Raw genomic sequence first — 16,459 nt, 5'->3', positions numbered from 1 at the left:
TTTCCCCTCCCCCCATACCTCTTGCCATCTCTGGCTTCCCTTTTACTATCCATATTTAAATTAAATTTTTGCTTTTTATTTTTCTGCACCTGGCAAACATCAACACACATGAACATTTCTATATATAAATACAGTAATGGACTCTGTATTCACTCTTCTGGAGTGATGATAGCAACATATCTCTGTGAGACTTCCAGGGGGACCCTTGAGAGGTTGGAAGTGTTTTTCTTCAATGTTTTTGTCTCTGATTCTCATTCTGGTGTTATCCTTTACACTGTTAGCCACCAATGAAGATCACTCCAGATTCATTTAATTAATAAAAATCAGTTAACTTTTTAAAAGAGATTTTTATTTCAGAAACATAGCAAAACCAGATAGACATAGCTGGCAAATCATAGACTTAACCTCTGTCTACCTCAGTTTCCAGATCTGTAAAATGGAGATAAAAATAGTATCTATCTCTCAGAATTGTGAGGATCAGATGAGATTATATTTAAAAGGGCTTTAAAAAGTGCCTGGCAGGGGCAGCTAGGTGGTGCAAGTGGATAGAGCACTGGCCCTGGAGTCAGGAGTACCTGGGTTCAAATCCAGTCTCAGACACTTAATAATTACCTAGCTGTGTGGCTTTGGGCAAGCCACTTAACCCCATTGCCTTGCAAAAAAAACCCCTAAAAAAAGTGCCTGGTACATAGTAACAACCTAATAAATGTTGTTTCTTTTCCAGTTTCCTTCAATAGTCACTGGATGAACCCAGGTTTCAGATATCAGTGGTTGATGTAATGAAGATTATTCCTTGGGACCTTAATGCTGGATTAGGTTCACTAGTCACAAAACCTGGAGTGAACTCCATTCTCAGGTACACCGGGGCTTTGCTCTGCTTACATCTCAAAGTCCACAAGGTCTTAGTGAAATTTAATTTTCTTCATCTAAAAACAGGAAGAATAGATAGAACAGTGACAAAAACATCAGCATGACCCCCATTGTGGTGTCTCATGGTCAGAGAAAGGTCTGAGGCTTCTTTCTCCATTGAAGTTTTAGTGAATCTTGACTTGAACATTACAGGTAGGGAAAAGTCTTAGAACCAAGGAACTGGTGCTAACAAGCCTATTTTGAATACATCACAAGTCTAATCCCAATGCTATTCAAAGAAGGTCTTTTTCACTTCATAGTTAGTAGAACAGAGCCAATTGTAATGTGTTTGCCTATGCAACTCTGCATATTCACAAGGACTAAACCCATTGACCAGTTCTGTCCTACATAAAGAAGTATAGAAAAAGAGGGTTTGTTGTATATGAAACCACAAATGTCAATTATTAGTAACAAGTCTTAAAAAGTATATAGTAATGGGGAAGGGAGTGGAGGGAGAGAGAGAGAAAAATACAAATTTTTAAAATGTATAATAAACTCAACATATTAGCTCTAAAGATGTCTTTCTTCTTTATTTCTTTCAGGTCTTATTTTTGATCTCTTCTGTGTAATTTCAAACATGATTCATTAATATTTTTTCTTTTTTTGGTTTTGTTTGAGCATCAGCAACACTAACCACTTTCCTTTTCCCCCCAATCATTACCCTCCTTCCATTTAAAAATAAAACTACAAGGGGAAAGGGGACAATAAGAGGAGGAAAAGTGGAGGCTTCAGTTTTGTAGATGGTTTTCTCAAGAAATTTAACTGAAAAGGGGAAAGATATATAGGATAATGGCTATCATCGATGGTTGGATTAAATGAGGGCTTTATTTTTAAGGTGGATGATACATGGGCATTTTTATAGGTAGGAGGCTGTAGATAGGAAGAAATTAGTGAAGAGTGGATCTGATAGAGGAAGAAAACATGATGGAGTAGGATTAAGAGTACACAAAGAGGTGTTTGCTTTGCCATGGAGAAAGGCTAACTGTTTGTCTGCAAAAGGGCAGATATTTAGTAATGAGACAAGGAGAATGGGAGAAGAAGGTGATCTCCACAAATGTTTCAGTAAAGTAGGAAATAAAGCTTCTCAGATGAGGGGGTAGGGGGAAGGGGTAGAATGTGAAGTTTGAGGAAGGAAGAAAAGATTTATAGCAGCATATGTAGTGAGTAGGTTGGAGAGAAGTAAAAAAGATTGCCTTGTGATTATGTAAAACAAGGGGAAAAAGATGGATTGAAAAGAGATAATGGTTTAGGTACAAGAATTTTGGAGTCCATGAAGAAGGAAGTGTGAGACAAGATCAAGGGTATGACCATCTTTGTGTGCAACTGAGGTGCTATGGAGAAGCAGATCATTGGAACTGAGCAGATTGGGAATTTAGGGTGTTTGGAGGAGTATCAATACTTCTGTTGAATTCTCCTTGTATGGTGGCAAAAATTGGAGTGGAGAAGATTGTGAGCCTAACATTATATTCATGAAGGAAGAAGAATGTCTAAGGAATGGTGGCTGGAGGAGTGGGAAAAGTCTCTGTAGATAACAGAATCTTCATTAGGTGATAATTTTAGATTGTGTATATCTTAAAGAAGGAAAGATTTTTGAGTGATGGTGATATGGAGGAGTCTGGAAGTGGCAATGGGGAACAAGGAGTAGTCTTACTTTCCTATGGTGTGAATCAGGAAATGTGAGTCAAAGTACTGGAAAAGTTGGTCAGGGATGCAGGATGGTCAGGAGAGATCCAGTTCTTAGTGTAGGCCAGAATATAGTGAGTGAAAAAGGAAAAGGTTTAAGATGAAAGCAAATTTATTATTTATTGAGCAGCTATTCCAGGGAACACAATAGAAGGGTTGTGTAGATATGACTAAGAATTGGGGAGGATGAGGTTTGAGTAGGATGGGAATAAGGGTGTGTGCCATGATAGATAGACAATTGGATTTGCACAATGACAGCTAGGAATTCAGAATCAATGGGATAGGATGAATTTGAGGGGATGGAATATGCTAACCTCTGAGAAATGAGAGGAGATAAAGTGTCAGTGGCTTGAGAGATATTTGTTGAGGAAGGCAGGTGATCACATTGTCCCTCAAAGATCTATGTAGGACAATTGGTGATATCATGCTCTCTGAAGGTGCACCTTAGAATAGGCAACAGTAGATTAAGCTATTTGCTTGGGGGATTTTGAACAGGAGGCAGATGTATGGGAGACATCTGGTCTGGGAATGGCCTCCAGAACATCAGAGAAGACCCTGAATGGAGAAAGAGGTGAAAGGTGGATAGTTTGGAACCAGGGCTGATGAAGAGCTTATTGGGAAGACTCATCGGAATAGGCATATGAAGGAAGGAATGTCTAGAGACTGAGAGGGAAGAATCTGAAGAAGGCAACTGCTAGAATCTTAAGTGATTAATTTGGATTGAAGTGAAGAGGTCAGAACATCGAAGACCAGCCTCCAGATGGATATATCTAGGCATATATGTGTAGATAACCTTGTGAATTTTAAAGTTCCAGCTGTCAGGTGTTTAATGAGTAGAACTTGCTGGTGACAGGGGGAAGCATCTGCATCAGATTGTGTGGCCAATGACAACTAGAATGGCCCAAAGCTATCCTTTTACCAGTAGGCAAGGACTGGGAGTTATTTGGACAGTTCAGAGTAAAAATGACATGTAAAAATATAATAAGAAATTCTGCAAACTAGTTTATACTTTGAATAGGTGTAGGTAATATCTCAAGCAGATTATAACTATAGTTTTAAGTTATTACTGAATTATTTTTAAGTAATTTATGTTTAGCATTTCTTTTTTTGTGGAGGAGTAATATGTCTGTGCCATATCTGATATATGCTGCAGATAGAGTAAATATCATTTTATTCACCCTATTTGAGGGAAGTATTAGATATGACTTAATTTAAACTATGTATCTGTTTTAGCCCAGATCATTGCTAATGAGTATATAATCATTTAAAGTTTTTTTTTAGTATATGGACCCCAAACTCAGATATTTCATATATTTTGCTGTCCTTTTTTTGGGGGAGCAGGCAATAGGGTTAAGTGACTTGCTCAAGGTCACACAGCTAGGTAATTATTAAGTGTATGAGGCTGGATTTGAACTCAGGTCCTCCTGACTCCAGGGCTGGTGCTCTATCCATTGCATCACTTAGCTGCCCCTTTTATTTTTAAATATATTTTCTTTATTATCTCTTTTTGGATTTTGTTGGTGAAACTGTACTTTCAGCTTATTTTACATGCTGCTGGGGAGAATAATTTTTTAAGTTTAAAAAAGTTTGATGTCTAGTTTTTTCTAAGAAGATCATCATACCATCTGAAAAAGCAATAATTTTGTTTCTTCTTTGTATATGGTTATTACTTCAATTTCTTTTTTTGTATTATTATTATTATTATTATTATGGTTAGCATCTTTAAAATGATATCAAACAATGATGGTGATAAAGGAAATCTCTTATTTTATCCCTGATGTTATTGGAAAGGTTTCTAGAATTCCCTCTTACTGGCTCTTGATTTCAGAGAGATACTATCTTGCATATTAAAAACAGACTTGTTAATTCCTATGCTTTAAAAATTTTTAAACAGAAATTAATGTAACTTGATAAATGCTTTTCTGCATCATGTGATTTTTATTGTTTTTGCTATTAATTTTGATAAAATCTTGCATTCCTGATCTAAATCCAACTTGGTCGCAGTGTATGATCTTTTTAAAATATTGCTTCGGGGTGGGCAGCTGGTAGCATAGTGGATAGAGCACTGGCCCCTTGCTCAAGGTCATACACGTAATTGCCTAGCTGTATGACCTTGAGCAAGTCACTTAACCCATTGCCTAAAATAAAAAAAGTTTTAAAAAAGTGTTCTTTTAAAAAATATTGTTTCAGTGTAGTTTGATATTTCATTCCATATTTTTGCATCATTGTTCATTAGATAATAGATCTATAAGTTCTCTTTTTTCTACTTTGTCTTTCCTAGATTTATGCACTAGAGCCACATATGTATCATAAAAAGAATTTTATAGCATTTATTTTTTTGCTTTGCTCCCACTATCCTCTGAAATCATAATGTTCAAATTTTCAGACTCCCTGGAATATGCTTGGTCAGAATGCTGACTGGCTTCTAGCTTGTTTATTTTAGCTCAGATTGGATTCTTCAGAAGGATTCCTTCAAAGGTCCTTCTGTTTTCTAGCTGACTTTTTTGGTACAGTTTTGGTCTGGAGAAAGCTTACTGTGGTCCATTTTTAGATTGTTAGTCCTTTTTGGATCTAGTGCTTTTTTATATTTTTGCTGGTGTGCATGTGGGAGAGCAAGCCTCCTCTATGACGTTTCATGCCATCATCTTGACCGGAAGTGATGCCTACTTTATTATAGTCTTGAGTTACTATGACCAAAAATAATTATATAGTGACTAAACTTCAGTTGATGGTCAGTCAATAAACATTTATTAAATGTCTACTATATGCCAGGTACTAGGGAAGCAGTCTAACGGGAAACACAATATGCAGATATATACAAAGCAAATGATATAATTAATTAAGAGAAGGAAGGCATGAGAAATAAGCCGGGTTGGAGAAGGCTTCCTGTAGAAGGAGGGATTTCAGGTTGGATTTAAAGGAAGCCAGGGAGGTCAATAGTCTGACTATTTTGAATATAGCTGGACTAGTACTTGGTGGACAAACTGCAACTGATAGCTGAACCTGAATTGTGCCACTTAAGAGAACTTTTCTTGACAAGATAAGGCATTGGATTAATGCTTTAATGGAAGAGCAAAGCTATTTGAGGGCAAGAATGCCTTTTTTGTTGGCTTGCTTTATCTTTGTATAGCTATTTGAATAATGAATTCCCTGAAGCAGTCTTAATTTATTTCATTGAGTTGAAACTATGTATATTCAGTTCTGCTATAATGGACACATATATTCCTAAAAGTCCCTGGGCAATGCAAAATTATGCAATTAAAACCACAGGGGTTATATGAAAAAGGAGTTAGAGACATAATACTCCAAAACTTCCTCAATGAATCATTAAAAAAAGATTAAAAAAAACAGCGGCACAGTTTATACATGTTAAATGGTTAAGAAATACATAATTATTACTATAAATAGTGGCAATGTCTGTGTCCTAGGGCTGCTGATTGGCCAGTGGCCTTGTTTCCTTGTTCAAGAAGGAGGACTGGGCACATTGGGGAGGGGACTAAATCTCTGGCATAGGACTTTAGCCAGGGTGGATGATGGGGTAGCTGGGAAGGGGAGGAGGGGTAGGCCAGCCCTCCTCATCCCACATGCTCCTACTCCATCATAAGATAGACAATAAATATAGCACTTTACCTTAAAAAAAATCCTGAAGTTTGATTGTTGCTGTGGGTGTCTGAAGGATCACAACTTGCGATTTATTGTAAAGTGGTGCAGTTTTCTATATTCTTAGTGTTTTTACTGGACAAAATAGTACACACACAAACTCAAAATTTGGTTCTGTTCAAATTGTTCCTTAATCAATTGCATTGGAACCAAATAGTGTTTTCAGAAAAAAGCCTTATAGTAGAACTGGTTGTTCCAACCAGGTTTTACATAATTATAACTTTAGCTAGTGTGAATTTGAATCTATGGGGTCTGGCAGAGTGTGTGTTATTCAAAGTAGATACTTAATAAATGATTTTTGGATTAGATTGGTTTAGGATAATGGATAGAGATATACCTGCTATTTCATTTCCACATACCTGTTATTTTCTCATCAGGGAAACTCCTGGGTGAAGAAATTCCTTCTGTGACTGAATGCTGGTATTGCCATTGCAATTTATGGTCTTAAAAATTGTTGAGAGCACTGATGCTTTGTGATTTTTCCTGGATGACACAGCCACTACCTATTAGAGACAAGACTTGAATCCAGGACTTTTTTATTTCTAGGTTGTGTTCCTCCATCTGCTGTGCCACACTATGTAGGAGAATGGTTATATGAACAAAACAGCAGAATATGGAATGTATTATACTAATGATAAACTTTGTTGCTAAAAACCCCTTCCCTTGTGAGAGTAATTTCTGCTGTGGTGTGGAGATTGCAATAAAAAATCAATTTAGATTCTGTAGGAAAATTTGTTTAAAAAACAAACAAACTTAAAATATATTATGTAGGTATCAAAAAATAATCTTTTGTCTCCTCTCACATGAAACAACTATTATTATGCATTATAAAGCTGTTATGTGTTGAGTTATATTTAGAGAATTAATATTAACTGGTGAAAATAGGGTCTTTATTTTATGTACTACTTAATTCAACAAATATTTTTCATACTGGAATGATGTATCATATGATTATTAATAAAACTGTGGGCAAGATTCTAGAAGGGTCTTATAATAAATCTTATTTAAGTTCATCTGGGTAATACTTAGATTTCTAGTTTTAGAGGAAGATGAACATAAGTACAGTAAAAATGTTATGATTAATATAATACTATAAATAACATTCTATTCCTCAAATAAAAGTTCAATATGGAATGATGTCAAAATAAGTTATTCACACATGTTTAGTGCATTAGCAGAATGTCTGGAAAATAAAAGAAACTTAATAAATGTTTATTGACTACCGAAATATAAGCTCAAGATGAAACATGACTGAGTTAAGCTAAGGCTACCGAAGAGTCAGGAAGACTTGACAGATACTTGTTGGGGAGGTTCCCTGCTTGTAAATCTCTACATTGATTTAAAATAATAAAAAAAATTATGTTCAAATATTAACATAGATGAGAAACTGGAGACTCAGAGAAGTTATGACTTACCCAATATCAGAAAGAGGGGGATTTGGGAGCTGAATTCAAGTCCTCTATCCAGTATGCCAAGAAATCTCTTTTTTCAATAAATTGTCCTCATTGTTTGCTCTTATCTTCAAACTTTTCTTTTTGACAAACTTATTCTTTGCCACCATAGAAAGAAAACCAAAAAGCCAATTAAAACATCCTCTGATGTCTCTTTTCATTCTCAGCCAAACTTCTTGAGAAAGAAATCTATAATCATTGACTCCACTTCCTTTCTTCCAAACATTTTTCAGTGTGACTTCATAATTCAACTGAAATTGCCCTTTCCAAAGTTTACACACACACTCACTCATATACATATACATACTACAATTTATACAATACATATTGTTGTTGTTCAGTCTTGTCTGATTCTTCATGACCCCATTTGGGGTTTTCTTTCTTTTTTTTCTTTTTTTCTTTTTTCTTTTGTTTTTTTGCAAGGCAGTGGTGTTAAGTGACCTTCCCAAGGTCATACAGCTAGGTAAATATTAGTGTCTGAGTCTGGATTTGAATTCAGGTCCTCCTGACTCTAGGGTTGGTGCTCTATCCAGTGCACCACCTAGCTGTTCCCATTTGGGGTTTTCTTAGAAAAGATACTGGAGTGGTTTTCCATTTCCTTCTCCAGGTCATTTTATAGATGAGGAAACTGAGGCAAACAGGGTTAAGTAACATGTCCAGGGACACACAGGGTCACACTTGCCCAGTCCATATTTGAACTCAGGAAGATAAATCTTTCTAATTCCAGGCCCAGTACTCTATCCACTATTTCCAATGTATACATACAGAAATAATATATACATACATACACCCATGATATTTTACACATAGATATTTATTTCTATGTATATGTGCATGCATGTGAATATTTTATATATATATCTGCATGTATATGTGTGTATACACCCACACCTACACCACAATTTGTCTAGTCATTACCCCATCAATGAGCGGTTTCCAGTTCTTTACCACTACAAATATTTTTGTATTTGTGAGCTCTTTTACTCTTCCTTTGATATCTTTGCAGTATAGGCCTAGTAGTGATATCAAGAGGTCAAAGAGTATGCACAGTTTAGAAACTTTTGAGCAGTTTCAAATTACTTTCTAGATATTAGATCACCAGATACTTTGAACTTTCAAAAGTATGAATCCCATATGCAATTTTAGCTAAAAAGTAAATTGGTCCTTTTTGAGAGACAAACAATAACAACAACTAAATATTTCTGTGACATAGAGAATAGGATTTTTGGGTGCTAAGAATATGTTTATTTAAGAAAAGTTAAAGATATCCCTTGCTGGGCCCAGGGGTAGCCATGCTGAGAATGCTTCTACTTTAACTTTAGATTGGTTCCACTTGACAATTAGCTCTGAGAACACCCAAGCTCCCTTTAGTCTTACCAAGATAATTTTTTTTTTTAATTTGGTGATAAGGGTTAATTGTCTGAGTGTCTGAGGTCAGATTTGAACTTAAGTTTTCCTGATTCCAGGGCTGGTGCACTAGCCACTGAGTCATCAGTTTGATTTTTATTTTTATTTTTTTTAAAAAGATTTGTACATCTGCATCTTGCTAATGAAAAGTACCTCTTGTTTTAGAGACCAGTGAAATTTAATCTAACACTCAGTTTATATAGTGGAGTGCAAAGACTTCTGAACTTGATCTCATGAATTCTGAGTTCAGATCTCAGTTCTGCCATTTACTACTTGGGACCTTGGGAAAGTCAATCTTCCTTGGTCTTGGTTTCCTCACTTGTTAAATGAAGCAACTGATCTTTCTCTAGATGACTTCTGAGGTCTCTTTTAGCTCTAGCATTCTGATCTTCATCCTTCCTTTTTTGGACAAGGAAGATGATTTTAAAGTTTTGTGTGATCCTCAAAGGTTTGGGGGAAGGCACCCAAAGGAAACATCTGTACTGAAAACAAATATAAAGCAAATAATACAGATATTAAAGATGACTGTCCCCAGACCAAGTAAAAAGTTAAAGGAAGAAAAGATCATTTATAATGTGAGGTAAAGTCAAAGAACTATACTGTCCTTAGTCAATAACCCTGAACTTCCTGGCACTGTGGACAGACAGTGAGAAGGAAGCACCAAAGAAATAAGGCTCATGTGTCCTTCCACTCAGCCCAAGCTCATAACTTCCCCTTTTCTCTTTATTGCCTCATCCGCTATACCCACAATTCTAAAGGTTGAAGCTGCCTCCTAACCTTCTGGTAACATGAACTGTCTACTCTTTTATGATTTCTTTTTCCCTTTATGAATTCCTTTTCCTGTCTATTTAGTATGAATAATCTACATAGAAATATTGAGCAAACTACACAAAATATGATTTTATCTTGGGCTGTACTACCTAAAACTAAATTAATATCAATACCAATAATTACATTTAGCTAAGACTTTAATTCTGAGGATCTCAAAAGTCTTTTAGTACTATTTATCTGCACATTCTGTGAACTATTATTTTGGGCTATTCAGATGTTATTTTATTAGTATGCTACCTTCTTTCCTTCTTCCCATTATGGAAGCTTTCTCCTTGGATACATATTGACATCTGTAACTCATAGACTTGGGCACTAAGGAGTTAAATTATTTGCTCAGGATCACACAACTAGTATGTCTCTAAGGCAGGATTTGATCCTTGTTCTTCCTGACTATAAGAACAGTTCACTATCTACAATCAAAGATTGTATGTGTGGAAGTGTGGGGTGGGGAAGGTGGAGAAGGAAGTCAGTCTTGACCTGGGATTTCATTGACTGGTGAATCTTCTTTTAAGAACATGCCAACCAATGGAGATCAACAATTGTTTTACAATTTAGAGTTTTAGAGTTATCTATGGCCTGGGAGGTAAAGAGACTAGCCCAGGGTCATACTGTATTCGTCAGATGTGGGCTTTAAATAATACTAAATAAAATAAAAAATAAGTATTTTAAATAAATAATGTTATTTAAAGCTATTTAATAATAAAACATCATTTAATATTATAAATGTTATTGCTCAACAATATTCTTTAACCACATTAATATTGCCAAAGTATTATTTAAATAATTTATTGTAAAAATGATAATATAAGCTAACCATTACATAGTCCTATGTGCTAGGTATTGTGCCAAACACTATATATAAATATTATTTCATTTGAATGTCTCAATGACCCTGGGAGGTGGGTGCTATTATTATCCCTATTTTACAGGCAAACAGAGGTTAAGTGACTTTTGAAGGGTCACACAGCCAGTAAGTTTCTGGAGCCCAACTGGTTTTGAGCTTAGGTCTTTCTGATTCCGGTACTGTTCTACCTATTGCACTATCCAGCTGTTGCAGATTTTTCTCTTTGTAGACTAAGCTAGTGGTATCAAACTTAGACAGAAATCGGGCCACTAGTTTATGCAGAAGGATCCCAGTGGGGTTGCATGTTAATTGTATTAAAATGTGATATCATTTATGCTGTATTGTATTTTATTTATTTTAGTTAATATCTCCCAATTTAATTTTAATCTGGGGAATATTTTGGGCTTCATTTGGCTCGTGGAGGTGTGTTAATAACTCTGGACTAAGTTCTGCTACTTCTCAACTACTATTAAGAGTTAGAAAAAGACAACCACAGAAGTAAATAGATGTGTGAGAATTTTTTCCTAAAAAGTTATAGATGTAGTGCCAGGAGAAATCTTATAGGTCATATAGTTCTACCTTTTCATTTACAGTTGAGAAAACTAAGGCTCAGAGAGGTTAAGTGACTTACTCTAGTTTACACAGTAAGTGGCAGAGTCAAGATTTGAAGACTGACTTTAAGTCCATCAGTATTTCCATAGTTAAAGAATTGACAGCTTTAGATTTTTGGTTTCCTCTGCTCCCCTTTGAATACTGTACCCACTACTCTCATGTCTAAGAGTAAGAACAGCAAAACCCCCAGACTTCTATAATAAACATACTGTTTAAGAGGGGGTATGCTAGGGTTACAAAAATAACCCACATTAATATAGTTTTTCAGGTTTTCTAAAGTAGGAAGTACAAGTATCATTATCCTCATTTTAGATATGAAAAACTGAGGCTCAGATTTCCCCAGGGTTTTAGAGTCAAGAATACAGATCCAGGTTTCTTGGCTTCAAGTCCATAGTTTTTATCACTGTATGATGCTTGGTTATTTATATAACTAGACAGAGGAACCAATCTATAAGTTCTGTGTTAAATCTGTCACTAAATTTACCTACCCTTCTTAAAGTTGATTGCTTTACTAGTAATCTGTGGGCTGTAGGCATCCTTGATATTTTCCAGAGTTGTAAGTGTTTGCCTAAGAATGGTAGAAAAAAGGTTCCTGAAGGCATAAAAATACCCAAAGTATTTTGAACATGAGAGCAACCAAGTGTTACAATGGAGAGTGTACTTAGCTTGGAGTAAGGAAGACTCATCTTGCTAAGTTCAAATCTTCAGACACTGGGCAAGTCACTGAACTCTATTTGTGAGATTTCCTTATTTCCATTGCCAAGAAAATTCCAAATTGGGTCTTGAAGAGTTGGACACAACTAAAACAATCCAACAACATTTTGAACTTGGGAAAATGTTGATCAAGGCTTCTTCACTCCTATCCCTCTCCTCAGTAGACCCTCTGAAATCAAAACTAAAATCAGATTCCCTCTTTTATGTCCTTGGAAAAATTTTGATTGGTAAACAAGAGGCAAGAAGAGGGATGAATAACCAGAGAAAAGATGTGGCACAAATGCATTTGTTGTTCAATTGTTTTTCAGCAGTATCTAATTCTACATGACCCCATTTGGGATTTTCTTGGTAATGATACTGGAGTGGTTTGCCATTTCCTTCATTTTTACAGATGAGGAAACTGAGACAAAGAAGGATAAGTGACTTGCCCAGGGTCACTTGGCTAATAAGTGTCTGAGGTCAGATTTAGAATCAGATAACATGAGTCTTTCTAACTCCAGGTCCACAGCTCTATCTACAGCCCCTCTTAGCTACTTTCAAATAGATATCAAATATTCAAATGCATATCAGCTTCTATTTCTTATCTTCATCTTTCTGTAAGGCAAAGATCATCACACATCCTTTCTTATCACACATATTCTTGTCAGACTGAAATGTCCTATGCTTTATTTTCATTTCAAAGGAGTCCTTGATGTTCATCTAAACATGATTTTATCTTCATTATGCTATTAAGGTTTGGATGCACATAGAATGAGTTGCCTCCTTTTATAACCCTTCCAGGATTGCCTTGGACTTGGGGATTGTTCTTTCTGAGGGTCCAGTAATGCAACTCTCAAGGACAAAAAAGGTCCAGCAGAGTAAAGAAAGTGGGCTGGCATCATGACTACTTCCAATGAAGTCATTAGAACACGTGGCAAAGGACTGTCAAAATATTTGATAAAATTGAATGGAAGGAGGAATACAAGACAGACTGCAGCTGTGTGTTCCTTCTAGAGAATGAGAAAGAGATGCAGGAAGAAGGGGGGAAAAGCCAGAGGCCAAGCAGCATTCACAACCAGTTTGCCAGTTTTTTTTTTCTCTCAAAGGCAGATACCAGTGAGTCATTCATGTAAAGCAAAATTAAAATAGATACTTTCCTCCAAGATCCATTTGTGAAATGTAAGTTGACATGAATCGTTTAAATTCTATTCAGATTTTCAATTAACTTCAGTTTTATTGGAATGAGACAAATTCATATCCATTCTATGTTGCACCTTGCCTTTGTTCCTGCTATTTACTGAGTCTGTACATAGTTGATTCAATTAATCAAATCTATATTGAGACTCTACAGTTGGTCAGGAAAGAGCCAAGTCGGGAAGCAGAGCAGAAAGTACAAAGAAAGAATGATTCTGACTCAATGAAACATATCTTGATAAAAGCTTTTCAAAGTTTCACTGTTTCTTCTAGAGAAATTTTGTTAAAATGAAAAACCTTTTCCGTGGGACATTTAATCCATTTTTCTTTGGAACTCTGTTTGAGACTAAATTGCTCTGGATTAGTGAATAAATTCAAATTTACCTAACCTACTATTTCTGACTGGCCCTAGACCATACATACAACCCTTCTATCCATATTGCCATCTATTCTGATGCCAGCATAAACATAGCCCCACCCCCACTTTCAAACACATTTTAATTACTTGTATTATGAGTACTATCATTGCATCTGGAAAGAAATCGACAATTAATTGTCCTGTGGCATCCCTCACCTTAGTCACTCATCCTGTGACCAGATCAAAATTTCCTGCTCTGTGAACTACTTCCCCAAGGCATGTTGTCATCCTCATTCGAATGCAAGTTCCCTGAGGACAAGTACTATTTATTTTTGTATTCATATTTCCTGTATCTAAAAGAGTTACTGGCACTTAGTAGGTGCCTGAAAAATTCTTCTTTTCATTCATTCATTCATTTGTTCCTTCATTAATTTTTTTTTATCTCTGTGGTTGGCTGAGAGGAAACAAAGGGCATCCTATTCTTGGCATTAAGTTAACCTATGGAAAGAAAGAAGTGTGAAACATTCTCAACCTTTAATTTAAAAAAAAATTATTTAAGAGGCAATGGGGTTAATTGACTTCCCAAGGTCACACAGCTAGGCAATTATTAAGTGTCTGAGGTTGGATTTGAACTCAGGTACTCCTGACTCCAGGGCTACACTACCTAGCTTCCCTTCAACTTTTAATTTTGAATATAAAATATAAACCTGGATGGGACTCTAAAAGTGATTTAAAATAAAATCACAGTATCACTTAATACTATCACGGAGTCTGAGAACTAGGAAAAACTAGTCTAATGCTATCATTTTGTAGATAAAATCACACCAAAATAGATTGAATTAAACAAATGTTCAATAGCATGGCCATTCCTTGAATGCTGGGCTCCTATTTCATATACTCTCTGCTGTTAAAGCTTTTCTCTTCATCTGCACTGTGGAGCCTTATACTGAGGATATGTATTGAGGATACCTTGGTATCAACCTCACCTCAATTTTTAAGACTATATTTACTTCCCAAATTTTAAGGCATCATCTTTGATGCCAGATGGGAATTATCCTTATCTTTCCCCAAGGAGTTTATGCCACATTCCTGTGTAAGGAGGAGTATGACAAATACTTTCTGCCCTCTTTCTCTCTATTTCCATCAGAATACCCCAATCTTGGAGCAGTTAGGTGGTGTAGTGGATAGAGTTGGGAAGACCTGAGTTCAAATCCATCCTCAGATACTTAATAATTACCTAGCCTTGTAAAAAACAAAACAAAAAAGAAGACCTCGATCTTGAAAATATCTTCTTCTAATAATTTTTATTAAACCCCAAGCATGTTAGCCAGGTATTTATTTATTCACAGGAGAAGAGCAAAGTTATCATCATATATACATTCATAAAACAAGAAATAACTGAGTGCTTAGGTGCTAACTATGAAATTCAACCACAGGAAAACACCACGGACTAAAGTGACATTAGGGATCAATTTACAATTAACTGGCAATGGAAAATTCAGTAGCTGAATCTTGAGGCTAGAATAATTGGCAATAACAATTTCTAGCTCTATGGCCCCCCCAAATGACAGTTCTTATTAAAAAAAAGTATATATCTCTGAAAGAATCTCTTTCTATATATTATAAATTGGTAGAGGCAGGAAGGAAGGGAGAGATAAAGAAAAAAAGAGCTAAAAGCATATTATAAAGGACAGGGGATCCTGACCCTTACTTGCTGCATGATAATAAGGAAACAGGCATTTATTAAGGGTCTACTATGTTCTGGGTCCTAGATTAAGTTCTTTTACAAATATGTCAGTTGAACCTCACAACAACCCTAAAAGATAGATGCTATATTATTATTCCCATTTGTAGTTGATGAAATGGTGACATATGGGTTAAGTGATTTGTCTAGGATCACATGGCTAGTATCTGAGAGCAAATTTGAAATCAGGTCTTCCTGGAGTGGGGAGAGACTTGAGGCAGACAGATTCCCCTGCAGTCTGTTGCAATAACCAAGGTATATAATATTATTATTTATTTATTATAAGCATTATAAGCTTATCCTTACAGGAAATGAAAGTGAGAACAACCACCCTCCTCTTTTCTTAAACTGAAGCCCTTATTCTACCATGCTCCTTCCTCTATCCTGCTTTATCCAATCTACTTCCTTGAGTTATTCAACTTTCTTTTGTGTGTAGTTCCCCTCCTTTAGATAGTAAGCTTTGTGAGGATAGGGACTATCAGTCTTTCTTGAATTTGTATCTCCAACATTTAGCAAAATGCCTGACTCATCATAGGTGCTTATGACTCATTATACCCCCACTAATTACACCACCACTAATTATAGCCCAAATATCAAATATCCATTTATGCCAGTAGACTATTGATGAATTGTTGAGCAGCTATACTAATGAAGAGGGCTAATTCTTGGATTCCTATTTCTACTCTATTTTTCTTTTGAGTATCTCCATTCTTTCAAACTCTCTTGGGAAAACAATAGGAAGAGGAAGTGCTCAAGGCCTAACCTCGAATATCCCTCTCTGCTTGTCACAACCTCTTTCAATCAAGCTATGGCTGATTCTTTGTCTAGGACTGGAGTAGGCAAACTATGGCCTGAGGGCTATATCTGGTCTGTTTCCCTAGCTGTGCACTGAGAATGATTTTTCACATTTTTAAATACAATAAAATCTTATTTAAAAAATATAAAAAACATTCTTATTTAAACCAACTATAGTTTGCCTAGGTTACAAAAATGAATTAATAATTCACTTGTTCAACTTGAGCCCTGAGCCAGGAAAAAGAAAATCTTTTTTTCTTTTTTTTTTTTTTTGCAAA

This window comes from Macrotis lagotis, chromosome 1, assembly GCF_037893015.1.
Source record: "Macrotis lagotis isolate mMagLag1 chromosome 1, bilby.v1.9.chrom.fasta, whole genome shotgun sequence".
NCBI classification, from domain to species: domain Eukaryota; kingdom Metazoa; phylum Chordata; class Mammalia; order Peramelemorphia; family Peramelidae; genus Macrotis; species Macrotis lagotis.
Note: the sequence above shows the minus strand (reverse complement) of the source record.